At 54.5% G+C, this 20,892-nt stretch overlaps 22 non-coding genes across 22 annotated transcripts; all 22 read left to right on the top strand.

The window, feature by feature from the left end:
- Positions 1 to 212: 212 nt before the first annotated feature.
- LOC126231558 (5S ribosomal RNA) lies at positions 213 to 331 on the top strand. The gene has a single exon (XR_007544347.1). It is a non-coding gene; the product is annotated as a 5S ribosomal RNA (ribosomal RNA).
- An 833-nt stretch (positions 332 to 1,164) lies between these two features.
- LOC126231557 (5S ribosomal RNA) lies at positions 1,165 to 1,283 on the top strand. The gene has a single exon (XR_007544346.1). It is a non-coding gene; the product is annotated as a 5S ribosomal RNA (ribosomal RNA).
- Positions 1,284 to 2,116: 833 nt separating this feature from the next.
- LOC126231556 (5S ribosomal RNA) lies at positions 2,117 to 2,235 on the top strand. The gene has a single exon (XR_007544345.1). It is a non-coding gene; the product is annotated as a 5S ribosomal RNA (ribosomal RNA).
- Positions 2,236 to 3,068: 833 nt separating this feature from the next.
- LOC126231555 (5S ribosomal RNA) lies at positions 3,069 to 3,187 on the top strand. The gene has a single exon (XR_007544344.1). It is a non-coding gene; the product is annotated as a 5S ribosomal RNA (ribosomal RNA).
- An 833-nt stretch (positions 3,188 to 4,020) lies between these two features.
- On the top strand, positions 4,021 to 4,139 carry LOC126231554 (5S ribosomal RNA). The gene has a single exon (XR_007544343.1). It is a non-coding gene; the product is annotated as a 5S ribosomal RNA (ribosomal RNA).
- Positions 4,140 to 4,971: 832 nt separating this feature from the next.
- On the top strand, positions 4,972 to 5,090 carry LOC126231553 (5S ribosomal RNA). The gene has a single exon (XR_007544342.1). It is a non-coding gene; the product is annotated as a 5S ribosomal RNA (ribosomal RNA).
- An 833-nt stretch (positions 5,091 to 5,923) lies between these two features.
- LOC126231552 (5S ribosomal RNA) lies at positions 5,924 to 6,042 on the top strand. Its single transcript, XR_007544341.1, has one exon. It is a non-coding gene; the product is annotated as a 5S ribosomal RNA (ribosomal RNA).
- An 833-nt stretch (positions 6,043 to 6,875) lies between these two features.
- On the top strand, positions 6,876 to 6,994 carry LOC126231550 (5S ribosomal RNA). Its single transcript, XR_007544339.1, has one exon. It is a non-coding gene; the product is annotated as a 5S ribosomal RNA (ribosomal RNA).
- Positions 6,995 to 7,810: 816 nt separating this feature from the next.
- Positions 7,811 to 7,929, top strand: LOC126231548 (5S ribosomal RNA). The gene has a single exon (XR_007544338.1). It is a non-coding gene; the product is annotated as a 5S ribosomal RNA (ribosomal RNA).
- Positions 7,930 to 8,762: 833 nt separating this feature from the next.
- On the top strand, positions 8,763 to 8,881 carry LOC126231547 (5S ribosomal RNA). The gene has a single exon (XR_007544337.1). It is a non-coding gene; the product is annotated as a 5S ribosomal RNA (ribosomal RNA).
- An 833-nt stretch (positions 8,882 to 9,714) lies between these two features.
- On the top strand, positions 9,715 to 9,833 carry LOC126231546 (5S ribosomal RNA). The gene has a single exon (XR_007544336.1). It is a non-coding gene; the product is annotated as a 5S ribosomal RNA (ribosomal RNA).
- Positions 9,834 to 10,666: 833 nt separating this feature from the next.
- On the top strand, positions 10,667 to 10,785 carry LOC126231545 (5S ribosomal RNA). Its single transcript, XR_007544335.1, has one exon. It is a non-coding gene; the product is annotated as a 5S ribosomal RNA (ribosomal RNA).
- An 833-nt stretch (positions 10,786 to 11,618) lies between these two features.
- LOC126231544 (5S ribosomal RNA) lies at positions 11,619 to 11,737 on the top strand. The gene has a single exon (XR_007544334.1). It is a non-coding gene; the product is annotated as a 5S ribosomal RNA (ribosomal RNA).
- Positions 11,738 to 12,570: 833 nt separating this feature from the next.
- On the top strand, positions 12,571 to 12,689 carry LOC126231543 (5S ribosomal RNA). Its single transcript, XR_007544333.1, has one exon. It is a non-coding gene; the product is annotated as a 5S ribosomal RNA (ribosomal RNA).
- An 833-nt stretch (positions 12,690 to 13,522) lies between these two features.
- On the top strand, positions 13,523 to 13,641 carry LOC126231542 (5S ribosomal RNA). Its single transcript, XR_007544332.1, has one exon. It is a non-coding gene; the product is annotated as a 5S ribosomal RNA (ribosomal RNA).
- An 816-nt stretch (positions 13,642 to 14,457) lies between these two features.
- Positions 14,458 to 14,576, top strand: LOC126231541 (5S ribosomal RNA). The gene has a single exon (XR_007544331.1). It is a non-coding gene; the product is annotated as a 5S ribosomal RNA (ribosomal RNA).
- Positions 14,577 to 15,409: 833 nt separating this feature from the next.
- Positions 15,410 to 15,528, top strand: LOC126231540 (5S ribosomal RNA). The gene has a single exon (XR_007544330.1). It is a non-coding gene; the product is annotated as a 5S ribosomal RNA (ribosomal RNA).
- An 833-nt stretch (positions 15,529 to 16,361) lies between these two features.
- On the top strand, positions 16,362 to 16,480 carry LOC126231562 (5S ribosomal RNA). The gene has a single exon (XR_007544350.1). It is a non-coding gene; the product is annotated as a 5S ribosomal RNA (ribosomal RNA).
- Positions 16,481 to 17,313: 833 nt separating this feature from the next.
- On the top strand, positions 17,314 to 17,432 carry LOC126231561 (5S ribosomal RNA). Its single transcript, XR_007544349.1, has one exon. It is a non-coding gene; the product is annotated as a 5S ribosomal RNA (ribosomal RNA).
- Positions 17,433 to 18,265: 833 nt separating this feature from the next.
- Positions 18,266 to 18,384, top strand: LOC126231559 (5S ribosomal RNA). The gene has a single exon (XR_007544348.1). It is a non-coding gene; the product is annotated as a 5S ribosomal RNA (ribosomal RNA).
- An 833-nt stretch (positions 18,385 to 19,217) lies between these two features.
- On the top strand, positions 19,218 to 19,336 carry LOC126231551 (5S ribosomal RNA). Its single transcript, XR_007544340.1, has one exon. It is a non-coding gene; the product is annotated as a 5S ribosomal RNA (ribosomal RNA).
- An 833-nt stretch (positions 19,337 to 20,169) lies between these two features.
- Positions 20,170 to 20,288, top strand: LOC126231539 (5S ribosomal RNA). The gene has a single exon (XR_007544329.1). It is a non-coding gene; the product is annotated as a 5S ribosomal RNA (ribosomal RNA).
- The last annotated feature ends 604 nt before the right edge of the window (positions 20,289 to 20,892 follow it).

Here is a 20,892-nt window from a genome sequence, read left to right as displayed (position 1 = left end):
AACGAGCAGCAGAGCGTCTCACACACGCGGCGGTGCGCCCGCTAATTCGGCCGTCGCTCTGCTGGGACGCCGGGCGCGCCCCCCGCGCCGTCCTCGAGGAACTGGCTGTTGCGGAAGGAAGTGCTTTCGTCAAATGCGGCCGAAAACTAACATTTTGTGTGTTGGGAGAAAAGCCGAACGCGAATTCTGCCGTGCTCCTACGTTACATGAGTGCCAACGGCCATACCATGATGAATACACCGGTTCTCGTCCGATCACCGAAGTTAAGCATCATCGGGCCCGGTTAGTACTTGGATGGGTGACCGCCTGGGAAACCCGGGTGCTGTTGGCTTCCTTCCTTTTTTTTTTTTTGTTTTATGTCGCTACCCCTACCAGCCCAATTTTCAAACCACCTTTCTGTTGTGACAAAGATGCTTCCTTAAGCCTTTTAAACTACTGCAATGGTACGAAAATGCAGTAGTCAACTCAGTTTGAGGGAGAATTTGCTAAGCAAGTTTGCCAAGAAAACTTTGAAAACGACAAAACAGTACGAATCGGCAGGTGATTTCTGAAATACGTCACCGCCTATTGTTGTGTAGGAGTGTAGAGTTCGAAATTTGATTTGTAATCACGAATTTATTCCTTAGTCGTCTCGTCTCGCCTCGTCCCGCAGACGTTTGTCGTACTTGCGCTGTCATATGGACCACGACCCGAGCGGCAGCGAGCGGCAGTCGAGCAAAGTCGGGACAAGTCGGGACGGGGACGGGGACAGGGATAGGAATGGTGCGAATGCACTGCAAACTATGCACACACCCGGTGTGAGGCGAGGCGAGGAAGCCCACATCGCTACCAGTGGCGCCCTCCAGCACGACACTGCCACACCCCGCACAGGCCGTCCGCTGGACACCAGGGACAAGATGCGTCCTCCGCTAGTGTCGAAGGCTGCACGCGCCCAGCGAATGACAGGAGGTGCAACGAGCAGCAGTGCGTCTCACACACGCGGCGGTGCGCCCGCTAATTCGGCCGTCGCTCTGCTGGGACGCCGGGCGCGCCCCCCGCGCCGTCCTCGAGGAACTGGCTGTTGCGGAAGGAAGTGCTTTCGTCAAATGCGGCCGAAAACTAACATTTTGTGTGTTGGGAGAAAAGCCGAACGCGAATTCTGCCGTGCTCCTACGTTACATGAGTGCCAACGGCCATACCATGATGAATACACCGGTTCTCGTCCGATCACCGAAGTTAAGCATCATCGGGCCCGGTTAGTACTTGGATGGGTGACCGCCTGGGAAACCCGGGTGCTGTTGGCTTCCTTCCTTTTTTTTTTTTTGTTTTATGTCGCTACCCCTACCAGCCCAATTTTCAAACCACCTTTCTGTTGTGACAAAGATGCTTCCTTAAGCCTTTTAAACTACTGCAATGGTACGAAAATGCAGTAGTCAACTCAGTTTGAGGGAGAATTTGCTAAGCAAGTTTGCCAAGAAAACTTTGAAAACGACAAAACAGTACGAATCGGCAGGTGATTTCTGAAATACGTCACCGCCTATTGTTGTGTAGGAGTGTAGAGTTCGAAATTTGATTTGTAATCACGAATTTATTCCTTAGTCGTCTCGTCTCGCCTCGTCCCGCAGACGTTTGTCGTACTTGCGCTGTCATATGGACCACGACCCGAGCGGCAGCGAGCGGCAGTCGAGCAAAGTCGGGACAAGTCGGGACGGGGACGGGGACAGGGATAGGAATGGTGCGAATGCACTGCAAACTATGCACACACCCGGTGTGAGGCGAGGCGAGGAAGCCCACATCGCTACCAGTGGCGCCCTCCAGCACGACACTGCCACACCCCGCACAGGCCGTCCGCTGGACACCAGGGACAAGATGCGTCCTCCGCTAGTGTCGAAGGCTGCACGCGCCCAGCGAATGACAGGAGGTGCAACGAGCAGCAGTGCGTCTCACACACGCGGCGGTGCGCCCGCTAATTCGGCCGTCGCTCTGCTGGGACGCCGGGCGCGCCCCCCGCGCCGTCCTCGAGGAACTGGCTGTTGCGGAAGGAAGTGCTTTCGTCAAATGCGGCCGAAAACTAACATTTTGTGTGTTGGGAGAAAAGCCGAACGCGAATTCTGCCGTGCTCCTACGTTACATGAGTGCCAACGGCCATACCATGATGAATACACCGGTTCTCGTCCGATCACCGAAGTTAAGCATCATCGGGCCCGGTTAGTACTTGGATGGGTGACCGCCTGGGAAACCCGGGTGCTGTTGGCTTCCTTCCTTTTTTTTTTTTTGTTTTATGTCGCTACCCCTACCAGCCCAATTTTCAAACCACCTTTCTGTTGTGACAAAGATGCTTCCTTAAGCCTTTTAAACTACTGCAATGGTACGAAAATGCAGTAGTCAACTCAGTTTGAGGGAGAATTTGCTAAGCAAGTTTGCCAAGAAAACTTTGAAAACGACAAAACAGTACGAATCGGCAGGTGATTTCTGAAATACGTCACCGCCTATTGTTGTGTAGGAGTGTAGAGTTCGAAATTTGATTTGTAATCACGAATTTATTCCTTAGTCGTCTCGTCTCGCCTCGTCCCGCAGACGTTTGTCGTACTTGCGCTGTCATATGGACCACGACCCGAGCGGCAGCGAGCGGCAGTCGAGCAAAGTCGGGACAAGTCGGGACGGGGACGGGGACAGGGATAGGAATGGTGCGAATGCACTGCAAACTATGCACACACCCGGTGTGAGGCGAGGCGAGGAAGCCCACATCGCTACCAGTGGCGCCCTCCAGCACGACACTGCCACACCCCGCACAGGCCGTCCGCTGGACACCAGGGACAAGATGCGTCCTCCGCTAGTGTCGAAGGCTGCACGCGCCCAGCGAATGACAGGAGGTGCAACGAGCAGCAGAGCGTCTCACACACGCGGCGGTGCGCCCGCTAATTCGGCCGTCGCTCTGCTGGGACGCCGGGCGCGCCCCCCGCGCCGTCCTCGAGGAACTGGCTGTTGCGGAAGGAAGTGCTTTCGTCAAATGCGGCCGAAAACTAACATTTTGTGTGTTGGGAGAAAAGCCGAACGCGAATTCTGCCGTGCTCCTACGTTACATGAGTGCCAACGGCCATACCATGATGAATACACCGGTTCTCGTCCGATCACCGAAGTTAAGCATCATCGGGCCCGGTTAGTACTTGGATGGGTGACCGCCTGGGAAACCCGGGTGCTGTTGGCTTCCTTCCTTTTTTTTTTTTTGTTTTATGTCGCTACCCCTACCAGCCCAATTTTCAAACCACCTTTCTGTTGTGACAAAGATGCTTCCTTAAGCCTTTTAAACTACTGCAATGGTACGAAAATGCAGTAGTCAACTCAGTTTGAGGGAGAATTTGCTAAGCAAGTTTGCCAAGAAAACTTTGAAAACGACAAAACAGTACGAATCGGCAGGTGATTTCTGAAATACGTCACCGCCTATTGTTGTGTAGGAGTGTAGAGTTCGAAATTTGATTTGTAATCACGAATTTATTCCTTAGTCGTCTCGTCTCGCCTCGTCCCGCAGACGTTTGTCGTACTTGCGCTGTCATATGGACCACGACCCGAGCGGCAGCGAGCGGCAGTCGAGCAAAGTCGGGACAAGTCGGGACGGGGACGGGGACAGGGATAGGAATGGTGCGAATGCACTGCAAACTATGCACACACCCGGTGTGAGGCGAGGCGAGGAAGCCCACATCGCTACCAGTGGCGCCCTCCAGCACGACACTGCCACACCCCGCACAGGCCGTCCGCTGGACACCAGGGACAAGATGCGTCCTCCGCTAGTGTCGAAGGCTGCACGCGCCCAGCGAATGACAGGAGGTGCAACGAGCAGCAGTGCGTCTCACACACGCGGCGGTGCGCCCGCTAATTCGGCCGTCGCTCTGCTGGGACGCCGGGCGCGCCCCCCGCGCCGTCCTCGAGGAACTGGCTGTTGCGGAAGGAAGTGCTTTCGTCAAATGCGGCCGAAAACTAACATTTTGTGTGTTGGGAGAAAAGCCGAACGCGAATTCTGCCGTGCTCCTACGTTACATGAGTGCCAACGGCCATACCATGATGAATACACCGGTTCTCGTCCGATCACCGAAGTTAAGCATCATCGGGCCCGGTTAGTACTTGGATGGGTGACCGCCTGGGAAACCCGGGTGCTGTTGGCTTCCTTCCTTTTTTTTTTTTTGTTTTATGTCGCTACCCCTACCACCTTTCTGTTGTGACAAAGATGCTTCCTTAAGCCTTTTAAACTACTGCAATGGTACGAAAATGCAGTAGTCAACTCAGTTTGAGGGAGAATTTGCTAAGCAAGTTTGCCAAGAAAACTTTGAAAACGACAAAACAGTACGAATCGGCAGGTGATTTCTGAAATACGTCACCGCCTATTGTTGTGTAGGAGTGTAGAGTTCGAAATTTGATTTGTAATCACGAATTTATTCCTTAGTCGTCTCGTCTCGCCTCGTCCCGCAGACGTTTGTCGTACTTGCGCTGTCATATGGACCACGACCCGAGCGGCAGCGAGCGGCAGTCGAGCAAAGTCGGGACAAGTCGGGACGGGGACGGGGACAGGGATGGACGGGGACAGGGATAGGAATGGTGCGAATGCACTGCAAACTATGCACACACCCGGTGTGAGGCGAGGCGAGGAAGCCCACATCGCTACCAGTGGCGCCCTCCAGCACGACACTGCCACACCCCGCACAGGCCGTCCGCTGGACACCAGGGACAAGATGCGTCCTCCGCTAGTGTCGAAGGCTGCACGCGCCCAGCGAATGACAGGAGGTGCAACGAGCAGCAGTGCGTCTCACACACGCGGCGGTGCGCCCGCTAATTCGGCCGTCGCTCTGCTGGGACGCCGGGCGCGCCCCCCGCGCCGTCCTCGAGGAACTGGCTGTTGCGGAAGGAAGTGCTTTCGTCAAATGCGGCCGAAAACTAACATTTTGTGTGTTGGGAGAAAAGCCGAACGCGAATTCTGCCGTGCTCCTACGTTACATGAGTGCCAACGGCCATACCATGATGAATACACCGGTTCTCGTCCGATCACCGAAGTTAAGCATCATCGGGCCCGGTTAGTACTTGGATGGGTGACCGCCTGGGAAACCCGGGTGCTGTTGGCTTCCTTCCTTTTTTTTTTTTTGTTTTATGTCGCTACCCCTACCAGCCCAATTTTCAAACCACCTTTCTGTTGTGACAAAGATGCTTCCTTAAGCCTTTTAAACTACTGCAATGGTACGAAAATGCAGTAGTCAACTCAGTTTGAGGGAGAATTTGCTAAGCAAGTTTGCCAAGAAAACTTTGAAAACGACAAAACAGTACGAATCGGCAGGTGATTTCTGAAATACGTCACCGCCTATTGTTGTGTAGGAGTGTAGAGTTCGAAATTTGATTTGTAATCACGAATTTATTCCTTAGTCGTCTCGTCTCGCCTCGTCCCGCAGACGTTTGTCGTACTTGCGCTGTCATATGGACCACGACCCGAGCGGCAGCGAGCGGCAGTCGAGCAAAGTCGGGACAAGTCGGGACGGGGACGGGGACAGGGATAGGAATGGTGCGAATGCACTGCAAACTATGCACACACCCGGTGTGAGGCGAGGCGAGGAAGCCCACATCGCTACCAGTGGCGCCCTCCAGCACGACACTGCCACACCCCGCACAGGCCGTCCGCTGGACACCAGGGACAAGATGCGTCCTCCGCTAGTGTCGAAGGCTGCACGCGCCCAGCGAATGACAGGAGGTGCAACGAGCAGCAGAGCGTCTCACACACGCGGCGGTGCGCCCGCTAATTCGGCCGTCGCTCTGCTGGGACGCCGGGCGCGCCCCCCGCGCCGTCCTCGAGGAACTGGCTGTTGCGGAAGGAAGTGCTTTCGTCAAATGCGGCCGAAAACTAACATTTTGTGTGTTGGGAGAAAAGCCGAACGCGAATTCTGCCGTGCTCCTACGTTACATGAGTGCCAACGGCCATACCATGATGAATACACCGGTTCTCGTCCGATCACCGAAGTTAAGCATCATCGGGCCCGGTTAGTACTTGGATGGGTGACCGCCTGGGAAACCCGGGTGCTGTTGGCTTCCTTCCTTTTTTTTTTTTTGTTTTATGTCGCTACCCCTACCAGCCCAATTTTCAAACCACCTTTCTGTTGTGACAAAGATGCTTCCTTAAGCCTTTTAAACTACTGCAATGGTACGAAAATGCAGTAGTCAACTCAGTTTGAGGGAGAATTTGCTAAGCAAGTTTGCCAAGAAAACTTTGAAAACGACAAAACAGTACGAATCGGCAGGTGATTTCTGAAATACGTCACCGCCTATTGTTGTGTAGGAGTGTAGAGTTCGAAATTTGATTTGTAATCACGAATTTATTCCTTAGTCGTCTCGTCTCGCCTCGTCCCGCAGACGTTTGTCGTACTTGCGCTGTCATATGGACCACGACCCGAGCGGCAGCGAGCGGCAGTCGAGCAAAGTCGGGACAAGTCGGGACGGGGACGGGGACAGGGATAGGAATGGTGCGAATGCACTGCAAACTATGCACACACCCGGTGTGAGGCGAGGCGAGGAAGCCCACATCGCTACCAGTGGCGCCCTCCAGCACGACACTGCCACACCCCGCACAGGCCGTCCGCTGGACACCAGGGACAAGATGCGTCCTCCGCTAGTGTCGAAGGCTGCACGCGCCCAGCGAATGACAGGAGGTGCAACGAGCAGCAGTGCGTCTCACACACGCGGCGGTGCGCCCGCTAATTCGGCCGTCGCTCTGCTGGGACGCCGGGCGCGCCCCCCGCGCCGTCCTCGAGGAACTGGCTGTTGCGGAAGGAAGTGCTTTCGTCAAATGCGGCCGAAAACTAACATTTTGTGTGTTGGGAGAAAAGCCGAACGCGAATTCTGCCGTGCTCCTACGTTACATGAGTGCCAACGGCCATACCATGATGAATACACCGGTTCTCGTCCGATCACCGAAGTTAAGCATCATCGGGCCCGGTTAGTACTTGGATGGGTGACCGCCTGGGAAACCCGGGTGCTGTTGGCTTCCTTCCTTTTTTTTTTTTTGTTTTATGTCGCTACCCCTACCACCTTTCTGTTGTGACAAAGATGCTTCCTTAAGCCTTTTAAACTACTGCAATGGTACGAAAATGCAGTAGTCAACTCAGTTTGAGGGAGAATTTGCTAAGCAAGTTTGCCAAGAAAACTTTGAAAACGACAAAACAGTACGAATCGGCAGGTGATTTCTGAAATACGTCACCGCCTATTGTTGTGTAGGAGTGTAGAGTTCGAAATTTGATTTGTAATCACGAATTTATTCCTTAGTCGTCTCGTCTCGCCTCGTCCCGCAGACGTTTGTCGTACTTGCGCTGTCATATGGACCACGACCCGAGCGGCAGCGAGCGGCAGTCGAGCAAAGTCGGGACAAGTCGGGACGGGGACGGGGACAGGGATAGGAATGGTGCGAATGCACTGCAAACTATGCACACACCCGGTGTGAGGCGAGGCGAGGAAGCCCACATCGCTACCAGTGGCGCCCTCCAGCACGACACTGCCACACCCCGCACAGGCCGTCCGCTGGACACCAGGGACAAGATGCGTCCTCCGCTAGTGTCGAAGGCTGCACGCGCCCAGCGAATGACAGGAGGTGCAACGAGCAGCAGTGCGTCTCACACACGCGGCGGTGCGCCCGCTAATTCGGCCGTCGCTCTGCTGGGACGCCGGGCGCGCCCCCCGCGCCGTCCTCGAGGAACTGGCTGTTGCGGAAGGAAGTGCTTTCGTCAAATGCGGCCGAAAACTAACATTTTGTGTGTTGGGAGAAAAGCCGAACGCGAATTCTGCCGTGCTCCTACGTTACATGAGTGCCAACGGCCATACCATGATGAATACACCGGTTCTCGTCCGATCACCGAAGTTAAGCATCATCGGGCCCGGTTAGTACTTGGATGGGTGACCGCCTGGGAAACCCGGGTGCTGTTGGCTTCCTTCCTTTTTTTTTTTTTGTTTTATGTCGCTACCCCTACCAGCCCAATTTTCAAACCACCTTTCTGTTGTGACAAAGATGCTTCCTTAAGCCTTTTAAACTACTGCAATGGTACGAAAATGCAGTAGTCAACTCAGTTTGAGGGAGAATTTGCTAAGCAAGTTTGCCAAGAAAACTTTGAAAACGACAAAACAGTACGAATCGGCAGGTGATTTCTGAAATACGTCACCGCCTATTGTTGTGTAGGAGTGTAGAGTTCGAAATTTGATTTGTAATCACGAATTTATTCCTTAGTCGTCTCGTCTCGCCTCGTCCCGCAGACGTTTGTCGTACTTGCGCTGTCATATGGACCACGACCCGAGCGGCAGCGAGCGGCAGTCGAGCAAAGTCGGGACAAGTCGGGACGGGGACGGGGACAGGGATAGGAATGGTGCGAATGCACTGCAAACTATGCACACACCCGGTGTGAGGCGAGGCGAGGAAGCCCACATCGCTACCAGTGGCGCCCTCCAGCACGACACTGCCACACCCCGCACAGGCCGTCCGCTGGACACCAGGGACAAGATGCGTCCTCCGCTAGTGTCGAAGGCTGCACGCGCCCAGCGAATGACAGGAGGTGCAACGAGCAGCAGAGCGTCTCACACACGCGGCGGTGCGCCCGCTAATTCGGCCGTCGCTCTGCTGGGACGCCGGGCGCGCCCCCCGCGCCGTCCTCGAGGAACTGGCTGTTGCGGAAGGAAGTGCTTTCGTCAAATGCGGCCGAAAACTAACATTTTGTGTGTTGGGAGAAAAGCCGAACGCGAATTCTGCCGTGCTCCTACGTTACATGAGTGCCAACGGCCATACCATGATGAATACACCGGTTCTCGTCCGATCACCGAAGTTAAGCATCATCGGGCCCGGTTAGTACTTGGATGGGTGACCGCCTGGGAAACCCGGGTGCTGTTGGCTTCCTTCCTTTTTTTTTTTTTGTTTTATGTCGCTACCCCTACCAGCCCAATTTTCAAACCACCTTTCTGTTGTGACAAAGATGCTTCCTTAAGCCTTTTAAACTACTGCAATGGTACGAAAATGCAGTAGTCAACTCAGTTTGAGGGAGAATTTGCTAAGCAAGTTTGCCAAGAAAACTTTGAAAACGACAAAACAGTACGAATCGGCAGGTGATTTCTGAAATACGTCACCGCCTATTGTTGTGTAGGAGTGTAGAGTTCGAAATTTGATTTGTAATCACGAATTTATTCCTTAGTCGTCTCGTCTCGCCTCGTCCCGCAGACGTTTGTCGTACTTGCGCTGTCATATGGACCACGACCCGAGCGGCAGCGAGCGGCAGTCGAGCAAAGTCGGGACAAGTCGGGACGGGGACGGGGACAGGGATAGGAATGGTGCGAATGCACTGCAAACTATGCACACACCCGGTGTGAGGCGAGGCGAGGAAGCCCACATCGCTACCAGTGGCGCCCTCCAGCACGACACTGCCACACCCCGCACAGGCCGTCCGCTGGACACCAGGGACAAGATGCGTCCTCCGCTAGTGTCGAAGGCTGCACGCGCCCAGCGAATGACAGGAGGTGCAACGAGCAGCAGTGCGTCTCACACACGCGGCGGTGCGCCCGCTAATTCGGCCGTCGCTCTGCTGGGACGCCGGGCGCGCCCCCCGCGCCGTCCTCGAGGAACTGGCTGTTGCGGAAGGAAGTGCTTTCGTCAAATGCGGCCGAAAACTAACATTTTGTGTGTTGGGAGAAAAGCCGAACGCGAATTCTGCCGTGCTCCTACGTTACATGAGTGCCAACGGCCATACCATGATGAATACACCGGTTCTCGTCCGATCACCGAAGTTAAGCATCATCGGGCCCGGTTAGTACTTGGATGGGTGACCGCCTGGGAAACCCGGGTGCTGTTGGCTTCCTTCCTTTTTTTTTTTTTGTTTTATGTCGCTACCCCTACCAGCCCAATTTTCAAACCACCTTTCTGTTGTGACAAAGATGCTTCCTTAAGCCTTTTAAACTACTGCAATGGTACGAAAATGCAGTAGTCAACTCAGTTTGAGGGAGAATTTGCTAAGCAAGTTTGCCAAGAAAACTTTGAAAACGACAAAACAGTACGAATCGGCAGGTGATTTCTGAAATACGTCACCGCCTATTGTTGTGTAGGAGTGTAGAGTTCGAAATTTGATTTGTAATCACGAATTTATTCCTTAGTCGTCTCGTCTCGCCTCGTCCCGCAGACGTTTGTCGTACTTGCGCTGTCATATGGACCACGACCCGAGCGGCAGCGAGCGGCAGTCGAGCAAAGTCGGGACAAGTCGGGACGGGGACGGGGACAGGGATAGGAATGGTGCGAATGCACTGCAAACTATGCACACACCCGGTGTGAGGCGAGGCGAGGAAGCCCACATCGCTACCAGTGGCGCCCTCCAGCACGACACTGCCACACCCCGCACAGGCCGTCCGCTGGACACCAGGGACAAGATGCGTCCTCCGCTAGTGTCGAAGGCTGCACGCGCCCAGCGAATGACAGGAGGTGCAACGAGCAGCAGAGCGTCTCACACACGCGGCGGTGCGCCCGCTAATTCGGCCGTCGCTCTGCTGGGACGCCGGGCGCGCCCCCCGCGCCGTCCTCGAGGAACTGGCTGTTGCGGAAGGAAGTGCTTTCGTCAAATGCGGCCGAAAACTAACATTTTGTGTGTTGGGAGAAAAGCCGAACGCGAATTCTGCCGTGCTCCTACGTTACATGAGTGCCAACGGCCATACCATGATGAATACACCGGTTCTCGTCCGATCACCGAAGTTAAGCATCATCGGGCCCGGTTAGTACTTGGATGGGTGACCGCCTGGGAAACCCGGGTGCTGTTGGCTTCCTTCCTTTTTTTTTTTTTGTTTTATGTCGCTACCCCTACCAGCCCAATTTTCAAACCACCTTTCTGTTGTGACAAAGATGCTTCCTTAAGCCTTTTAAACTACTGCAATGGTACGAAAATGCAGTAGTCAACTCAGTTTGAGGGAGAATTTGCTAAGCAAGTTTGCCAAGAAAACTTTGAAAACGACAAAACAGTACGAATCGGCAGGTGATTTCTGAAATACGTCACCGCCTATTGTTGTGTAGGAGTGTAGAGTTCGAAATTTGATTTGTAATCACGAATTTATTCCTTAGTCGTCTCGTCTCGCCTCGTCCCGCAGACGTTTGTCGTACTTGCGCTGTCATATGGACCACGACCCGAGCGGCAGCGAGCGGCAGTCGAGCAAAGTCGGGACAAGTCGGGACGGGGACGGGGACAGGGATAGGAATGGTGCGAATGCACTGCAAACTATGCACACACCCGGTGTGAGGCGAGGCGAGGAAGCCCACATCGCTACCAGTGGCGCCCTCCAGCACGACACTGCCACACCCCGCACAGGCCGTCCGCTGGACACCAGGGACAAGATGCGTCCTCCGCTAGTGTCGAAGGCTGCACGCGCCCAGCGAATGACAGGAGGTGCAACGAGCAGCAGTGCGTCTCACACACGCGGCGGTGCGCCCGCTAATTCGGCCGTCGCTCTGCTGGGACGCCGGGCGCGCCCCCCGCGCCGTCCTCGAGGAACTGGCTGTTGCGGAAGGAAGTGCTTTCGTCAAATGCGGCCGAAAACTAACATTTTGTGTGTTGGGAGAAAAGCCGAACGCGAATTCTGCCGTGCTCCTACGTTACATGAGTGCCAACGGCCATACCATGATGAATACACCGGTTCTCGTCCGATCACCGAAGTTAAGCATCATCGGGCCCGGTTAGTACTTGGATGGGTGACCGCCTGGGAAACCCGGGTGCTGTTGGCTTCCTTCCTTTTTTTTTTTTTGTTTTATGTCGCTACCCCTACCAGCCCAATTTTCAAACCACCTTTCTGTTGTGACAAAGATGCTTCCTTAAGCCTTTTAAACTACTGCAATGGTACGAAAATGCAGTAGTCAACTCAGTTTGAGGGAGAATTTGCTAAGCAAGTTTGCCAAGAAAACTTTGAAAACGACAAAACAGTACGAATCGGCAGGTGATTTCTGAAATACGTCACCGCCTATTGTTGTGTAGGAGTGTAGAGTTCGAAATTTGATTTGTAATCACGAATTTATTCCTTAGTCGTCTCGTCTCGCCTCGTCCCGCAGACGTTTGTCGTACTTGCGCTGTCATATGGACCACGACCCGAGCGGCAGCGAGCGGCAGTCGAGCAAAGTCGGGACAAGTCGGGACGGGGACGGGGACAGGGATAGGAATGGTGCGAATGCACTGCAAACTATGCACACACCCGGTGTGAGGCGAGGCGAGGAAGCCCACATCGCTACCAGTGGCGCCCTCCAGCACGACACTGCCACACCCCGCACAGGCCGTCCGCTGGACACCAGGGACAAGATGCGTCCTCCGCTAGTGTCGAAGGCTGCACGCGCCCAGCGAATGACAGGAGGTGCAACGAGCAGCAGAGCGTCTCACACACGCGGCGGTGCGCCCGCTAATTCGGCCGTCGCTCTGCTGGGACGCCGGGCGCGCCCCCCGCGCCGTCCTCGAGGAACTGGCTGTTGCGGAAGGAAGTGCTTTCGTCAAATGCGGCCGAAAACTAACATTTTGTGTGTTGGGAGAAAAGCCGAACGCGAATTCTGCCGTGCTCCTACGTTACATGAGTGCCAACGGCCATACCATGATGAATACACCGGTTCTCGTCCGATCACCGAAGTTAAGCATCATCGGGCCCGGTTAGTACTTGGATGGGTGACCGCCTGGGAAACCCGGGTGCTGTTGGCTTCCTTCCTTTTTTTTTTTTTGTTTTATGTCGCTACCCCTACCAGCCCAATTTTCAAACCACCTTTCTGTTGTGACAAAGATGCTTCCTTAAGCCTTTTAAACTACTGCAATGGTACGAAAATGCAGTAGTCAACTCAGTTTGAGGGAGAATTTGCTAAGCAAGTTTGCCAAGAAAACTTTGAAAACGACAAAACAGTACGAATCGGCAGGTGATTTCTGAAATACGTCACCGCCTATTGTTGTGTAGGAGTGTAGAGTTCGAAATTTGATTTGTAATCACGAATTTATTCCTTAGTCGTCTCGTCTCGCCTCGTCCCGCAGACGTTTGTCGTACTTGCGCTGTCATATGGACCACGACCCGAGCGGCAGCGAGCGGCAGTCGAGCAAAGTCGGGACAAGTCGGGACGGGGACGGGGACAGGGATAGGAATGGTGCGAATGCACTGCAAACTATGCACACACCCGGTGTGAGGCGAGGCGAGGAAGCCCACATCGCTACCAGTGGCGCCCTCCAGCACGACACTGCCACACCCCGCACAGGCCGTCCGCTGGACACCAGGGACAAGATGCGTCCTCCGCTAGTGTCGAAGGCTGCACGCGCCCAGCGAATGACAGGAGGTGCAACGAGCAGCAGTGCGTCTCACACACGCGGCGGTGCGCCCGCTAATTCGGCCGTCGCTCTGCTGGGACGCCGGGCGCGCCCCCCGCGCCGTCCTCGAGGAACTGGCTGTTGCGGAAGGAAGTGCTTTCGTCAAATGCGGCCGAAAACTAACATTTTGTGTGTTGGGAGAAAAGCCGAACGCGAATTCTGCCGTGCTCCTACGTTACATGAGTGCCAACGGCCATACCATGATGAATACACCGGTTCTCGTCCGATCACCGAAGTTAAGCATCATCGGGCCCGGTTAGTACTTGGATGGGTGACCGCCTGGGAAACCCGGGTGCTGTTGGCTTCCTTCCTTTTTTTTTTTTTGTTTTATGTCGCTACCCCTACCACCTTTCTGTTGTGACAAAGATGCTTCCTTAAGCCTTTTAAACTACTGCAATGGTACGAAAATGCAGTAGTCAACTCAGTTTGAGGGAGAATTTGCTAAGCAAGTTTGCCAAGAAAACTTTGAAAACGACAAAACAGTACGAATCGGCAGGTGATTTCTGAAATACGTCACCGCCTATTGTTGTGTAGGAGTGTAGAGTTCGAAATTTGATTTGTAATCACGAATTTATTCCTTAGTCGTCTCGTCTCGCCTCGTCCCGCAGACGTTTGTCGTACTTGCGCTGTCATATGGACCACGACCCGAGCGGCAGCGAGCGGCAGTCGAGCAAAGTCGGGACAAGTCGGGACGGGGACGGGGACAGGGATAGGAATGGTGCGAATGCACTGCAAACTATGCACACACCCGGTGTGAGGCGAGGCGAGGAAGCCCACATCGCTACCAGTGGCGCCCTCCAGCACGACACTGCCACACCCCGCACAGGCCGTCCGCTGGACACCAGGGACAAGATGCGTCCTCCGCTAGTGTCGAAGGCTGCACGCGCCCAGCGAATGACAGGAGGTGCAACGAGCAGCAGTGCGTCTCACACACGCGGCGGTGCGCCCGCTAATTCGGCCGTCGCTCTGCTGGGACGCCGGGCGCGCCCCCCGCGCCGTCCTCGAGGAACTGGCTGTTGCGGAAGGAAGTGCTTTCGTCAAATGCGGCCGAAAACTAACATTTTGTGTGTTGGGAGAAAAGCCGAACGCGAATTCTGCCGTGCTCCTACGTTACATGAGTGCCAACGGCCATACCATGATGAATACACCGGTTCTCGTCCGATCACCGAAGTTAAGCATCATCGGGCCCGGTTAGTACTTGGATGGGTGACCGCCTGGGAAACCCGGGTGCTGTTGGCTTCCTTCCTTTTTTTTTTTTTGTTTTATGTCGCTACCCCTACCAGCCCAATTTTCAAACCACCTTTCTGTTGTGACAAAGATGCTTCCTTAAGCCTTTTAAACTACTGCAATGGTACGAAAATGCAGTAGTCAACTCAGTTTGAGGGAGAATTTGCTAAGCAAGTTTGCCAAGAAAACTTTGAAAACGACAAAACAGTACGAATCGGCAGGTGATTTCTGAAATACGTCACCGCCTATTGTTGTGTAGGAGTGTAGAGTTCGAAATTTGATTTGTAATCACGAATTTATTCCTTAGTCGTCTCGTCTCGCCTCGTCCCGCAGACGTTTGTCGTACTTGCGCTGTCATATGGACCACGACCCGAGCGGCAGCGAGCGGCAGTCGAGCAAAGTCGGGACAAGTCGGGACGGGGACGGGGACAGGGATAGGAATGGTGCGAATGCACTGCAAACTATGCACACACCCGGTGTGAGGCGAGGCGAGGAAGCCCACATCGCTACCAGTGGCGCCCTCCAGCACGACACTGCCACACCCCGCACAGGCCGTCCGCTGGACACCAGGGACAAGATGCGTCCTCCGCTAGTGTCGAAGGCTGCACGCGCCCAGCGAATGACAGGAGGTGCAACGAGCAGCAGAGCGTCTCACACACGCGGCGGTGCGCCCGCTAATTCGGCCGTCGCTCTGCTGGGACGCCGGGCGCGCCCCCCGCGCCGTCCTCGAGGAACTGGCTGTTGCGGAAGGAAGTGCTTTCGTCAAATGCGGCCGAAAACTAACATTTTGTGTGTTGGGAGAAAAGCCGAACGCGAATTCTGCCGTGCTCCTACGTTACATGAGTGCCAACGGCCATACCATGATGAATACACCGGTTCTCGTCCGATCACCGAAGTTAAGCATCATCGGGCCCGGTTAGTACTTGGATGGGTGACCGCCTGGGAAACCCGGGTGCTGTTGGCTTCCTTCCTTTTTTTTTTTTTGTTTTATGTCGCTACCCCTACCAGCCCAATTTTCAAACCACCTTTCTGTTGTGACAAAGATGCTTCCTTAAGCCTTTTAAACTACTGCAATGGTACGAAAATGCAGTAGTCAACTCAGTTTGAGGGAGAATTTGCTAAGCAAGTTTGCCAAGAAAACTTTGAAAACGACAAAACAGTACGAATCGGCAGGTGATTTCTGAAATACGTCACCGCCTATTGTTGTGTAGGAGTGTAGAGTTCGAAATTTGATTTGTAATCACGAATTTATTCCTTAGTCGTCTCGTCTCGCCTCGTCCCGCAGACGTTTGTCGTACTTGCGCTGTCATATGGACCACGACCCGAGCGGCAGCGAGCGGCAGTCGAGCAAAGTCGGGACAAGTCGGGACGGGGACGGGGACAGGGATAGGAATGGTGCGAATGCACTGCAAACTATGCACACACCCGGTGTGAGGCGAGGCGAGGAAGCCCACATCGCTACCAGTGGCGCCCTCCAGCACGACACTGCCACACCCCGCACAGGCCGTCCGCTGGACACCAGGGACAAGATGCGTCCTCCGCTAGTGTCGAAGGCTGCACGCGCCCAGCGAATGACAGGAGGTGCAACGAGCAGCAGTGCGTCTCACACACGCGGCGGTGCGCCCGCTAATTCGGCCGTCGCTCTGCTGGGACGCCGGGCGCGCCCCCCGCGCCGTCCTCGAGGAACTGGCTGTTGCGGAAGGAAGTGCTTTCGTCAAATGCGGCCGAAAACTAACATTTTGTGTGTTGGGAGAAAAGCCGAACGCGAATTCTGCCGTGCTCCTACGTTACATGAGTGCCAACGGCCATACCATGATGAATACACCGGTTCTCGTCCGATCACCGAAGTTAAGCATCATCGGGCCCGGTTAGTACTTGGATGGGTGACCGCCTGGGAAACCCGGGTGCTGTTGGCTTCCTTCCTTTTTTTTTTTTTGTTTTATGTCGCTACCCCTACCAGCCCAATTTTCAAACCACCTTTCTGTTGTGACAAAGATGCTTCCTTAAGCCTTTTAAACTACTGCAATGGTACGAAAATGCAGTAGTCAACTCAGTTTGAGGGAGAATTTGCTAAGCAAGTTTGCCAAGAAAACTTTGAAAACGACAAAACAGTACGAATCGGCAGGTGATTTCTGAAATACGTCACCGCCTATTGTTGTGTAGGAGTGTAGAGTTCGAAATTTGATTTGTAATCACGAATTTATTCCTTAGTCGTCTCGTCTCGCCTCGTCCCGCAGACGTTTGTCGTACTTGCGCTGTCATATGGACCACGACCCGAGCGGCAGCGAGCGGCAGTCGAGCAAAGTCGGGACAAGTCGGGACGGGGACGGGGACAGGGATAGGAATGGTGCGAATGCACTGCAAACTATGCACACACCCGGTGTGAGGCGAGGCGAGGAAGCCCACATCGCTACCAGTGGCGCCCTCCAGCACGACACTGCCACACCCCGCACAGGCCGTCCGCTGGACACCAGGGACAAGATGCGTCCTCCGCTAGTGTCGAAGGCTGCACGCGCCCAGCGAATGACAGGAGGTGCAACGAGCAGCAGAGCGTCTCACACACGCGGCGGTGCGCCCGCTAATTCGGCCGTCGCTCTGCTGGGACGCCGGGCGCGCCCCCCGCGCCGTCCTCGAGGAACTGGCTGTTGCGGAAGGAAGTGCTTTCGTCAAATGCGGCCGAAAACTAACATTTTGTGTGTTGGGAGAAAAGCCGAACGCGAATTCTGCCGTGCTCCTACGTTACATGAGTGCCAACGGCCATACCATGATGAATACACCGGTTCTCGTCCGATCACCGAAGTTAAGCATCATCGGGCCCGGTTAGTACTTGGATGGGTGACCGCCTGGGAAACCCGGGTGCTGTTGGCTTCCTTCCTTTTTTTTTTTTTGTTTTATGTCGCTACCCCTACCAGCCCAATTTTCAAACCACCTTTCTGTTGTGACAAAGATGCTTCCTTAAGCCTTTTAAACTACTGCAATGGTACGAAAATGCAGTAGTCAACTCAGTTTGAGGGAGAATTTGCTAAGCAAGTTTGCCAAGAAAACTTTGAAAACGACAAAACAGTACGAATCGGCAGGTGATTTCTGAAATACGTCACCGCCTATTGTTGTGTAGGAGTGTAGAGTTCGAAATTTGATTTGTAATCACGAATTTATTCCTTAGTCGTCTCGTCTCGCCTCGTCCCGCAGACGTTTGTCGTACTTGCGCTGTCATATGGACCACGACCCGAGCGGCAGCGAGCGGCAGTCGAGCAAAGTCGGGACAAGTCGGGACGGGGACGGGGACAGGGATAGGAATGGTGCGAATGCACTGCAAACTATGCACACACCCGGTGTGAGGCGAGGCGAGGAAGCCCACATCGCTACCAGTGGCGCCCTCCAGCACGACACTGCCACACCCCGCACAGGCCGTCCGCTGGACACCAGGGACAAGATGCGTCCTCCGCTAGTGTCGAAGGCTGCACGCGCCCAGCGAATGACAGGAGGTGCAACGAGCAGCAGTGCGTCTCACACACGCGGCGGTGCGCCCGCTAATTCGGCCGTCGCTCTGCTGGGACGCCGGGCGCGCCCCCCGCGCCGTCCTCGAGGAACTGGCTGTTGCGGAAGGAAGTGCTTTCGTCAAATGCGGCCGAAAACTAACATTTTGTGTGTTGGGAGAAAAGCCGAACGCGAATTCTGCCGTGCTCCTACGTTACATGAGTGCCAACGGCCATACCATGATGAATACACCGGTTCTCGTCCGATCACCGAAGTTAAGCATCATCGGGCCCGGTTAGTACTTGGATGGGTGACCGCCTGGGAAACCCGGGTGCTGTTGGCTTCCTTCCTTTTTTTTTTTTTGTTTTATGTCGCTACCCCTACCAGCCCAATTTTCAAACCACCTTTCTGTTGTGACAAAGATGCTTCCTTAAGCCTTTTAAACTACTGCAATGGTACGAAAATGCAGTAGTCAACTCAGTTTGAGGGAGAATTTGCTAAGCAAGTTTGCCAAGAAAACTTTGAAAACGACAAAACAGTACGAATCGGCAGGTGATTTCTGAAATACGTCACCGCCTATTGTTGTGTAGGAGTGTAGAGTTCGAAATTTGATTTGTAATCACGAATTTATTCCTTAGTCGTCTCGTCTCGCCTCGTCCCGCAGACGTTTGTCGTACTTGCGCTGTCATATGGACCACGACCCGAGCGGCAGCGAGCGGCAGTCGAGCAAAGTCGGGACAAGTCGGGACGGGGACGGGGACAGGGATAGGAATGGTGCGAATGCACTGCAAACTATGCACACACCCGGTGTGAGGCGAGGCGAGGAAGCCCACATCGCTACCAGTGGCGCCCTCCAGCACGACACTGCCACACCCCGCACAGGCCGTCCGCTGGACACCAGGGACAAGATGCGTCCTCCGCTAGTGTCGAAGGCTGCACGCGCCCAGCGAATGACAGGAGGTGCAACGAGCAGCAGAGCGTCTCACACACGCGGCGGTGCGCCCGCTAATTCGGCCGTCGCTCTGCTGGGACGCCGGGCGCGCCCCCCGCGCCGTCCTCGAGGAACTGGCTGTTGCGGAAGGAAGTGCTTTCGTCAAATGCGGCCGAAAACTAACATTTTGTGTGTTGGGAGAAAAGCCGAACGCGAATTCTGCCGTGCTCCTACGTTACATGAGTGCCAACGGCCATACCATGATGAATACACCGGTTCTCGTCCGATCACCGAAGTTAAGCATCATCGGGCCCGGTTAGTACTTGGATGGGTGACCGCCTGGGAAACCCGGGTGCTGTTGGCTTCCTTCCTTTTTTTTTTTTTGTTTTATGTCGCTACCCCTACCAGCCCAATTTTCAAACCACCTTTCTGTTGTGACAAAGATGCTTCCTTAAGCCTTTTAAACTACTGCAATGGTACGAAAATGCAGTAGTCAACTCAGTTTGAGGGAGAATTTGCTAAGCAAGTTTGCCAAGAAAACTTTGAAAACGACAAAACAGTACGAATCGGCAGGTGATTTCTGAAATACGTCACCGCCTATTGTTGTGTAGGAGTGTAGAGTTCGAAATTTGATTTGTAATCACGAATTTATTCCTTAGTCGTCTCGTCTCGCCTCGTCCCGCAGACGTTTGTCGTACTTGCGCTGTCATATGGACCACGACCCGAGCGGCAGCGAGCGGCAGTCGAGCAAAGTCGGGACAAGTCGGGACGGGGACGGGGACAGGGATAGGAATGGTGCGAATGCACTGCAAACTATGCACACACCCGGTGTGAGGCGAGGCGAGGAAGCCCACATCGCTACCAGTGGCGCCCTCCAGCACGACACTGCCACACCCCGCACAGGCCGTCCGCTGGACACCAGGGACAAGATGCGTCCTCCGCTAGTGTCGAAGGCTGCACGCGCCCAGCGAATGACAGGAGGTGCAACGAGCAGCAGTGCGTCTCACACACGCGGCGGTGCGCCCGCTAATTCGGCCGTCGCTCTGCTGGGACGCCGGGCGCGCCCCCCGCGCCGTCCTCGAGGAACTGGCTGTTGCGGAAGGAAGTGCTTTCGTCAAATGCGGCCGAAAACTAACATTTTGTGTGTTGGGAGAAAAGCCGAACGCGAATTCTGCCGTGCTCCTACGTTACATGAGTGCCAACGGCCATACCATGATGAATACACCGGTTCTCGTCCGATCACCGAAGTTAAGCATCATCGGGCCCGGTTAGTACTTGGATGGGTGACCGCCTGGGAAACCCGGGTGCTGTTGGCTTCCTTCCTTTTTTTTTTTTTGTTTTATGTCGCTACCCCTACCACCTTTCTGTTGTGACAAAGATGCTTCCTTAAGCCTTTTAAACTACTGCAATGGTACGAAAATGCAGTAGTCAACTCAGTTTGAGGGAGAATTTGCTAAGCAAGTTTGCCAAGAAAACTTTGAAAACGACAAAACAGTACGAATCGGCAGGTGATTTCTGAAATACGTCACCGCCTATTGTTGTGTAGGAGTGTAGAGTTCGAAATTTGATTTGTAATCACGAATTTATTCCTTAGTCGTCTCGTCTCGCCTCGTCCCGCAGACGTTTGTCGTACTTGCGCTGTCATATGGACCACGACCCGAGCGGCAGCGAGCGGCAGTCGAGCAAAGTCGGGACAAGTCGGGACGGGGACGGGGACAGGGATAGGAATGGTGCGAATGCACTGCAAACTATGCACACACCCGGTGTGAGGCGAGGCGAGGAAGCCCACATCGCTACCAGTGGCGCCCTCCAGCACGACACTGCCACACCCCGCACAGGCCGTCCGCTGGACACCAGGGACAAGATGCGTCCTCCGCTAGTGTCGAAGGCTGCACGCGCCCAGCGAATGACAGGAGGTGC

The sequence above is a fragment of the Schistocerca nitens genome, unplaced genomic scaffold, assembly GCF_023898315.1.
Source record: "Schistocerca nitens isolate TAMUIC-IGC-003100 unplaced genomic scaffold, iqSchNite1.1 HiC_scaffold_395, whole genome shotgun sequence".
NCBI classification, from domain to species: Eukaryota; Metazoa; Arthropoda; class Insecta; order Orthoptera; family Acrididae; genus Schistocerca; species Schistocerca nitens.
The sequence above is the reverse complement of the archived record's forward strand: the minus strand, read 5'-3'. Positions and strand labels throughout refer to the sequence as shown.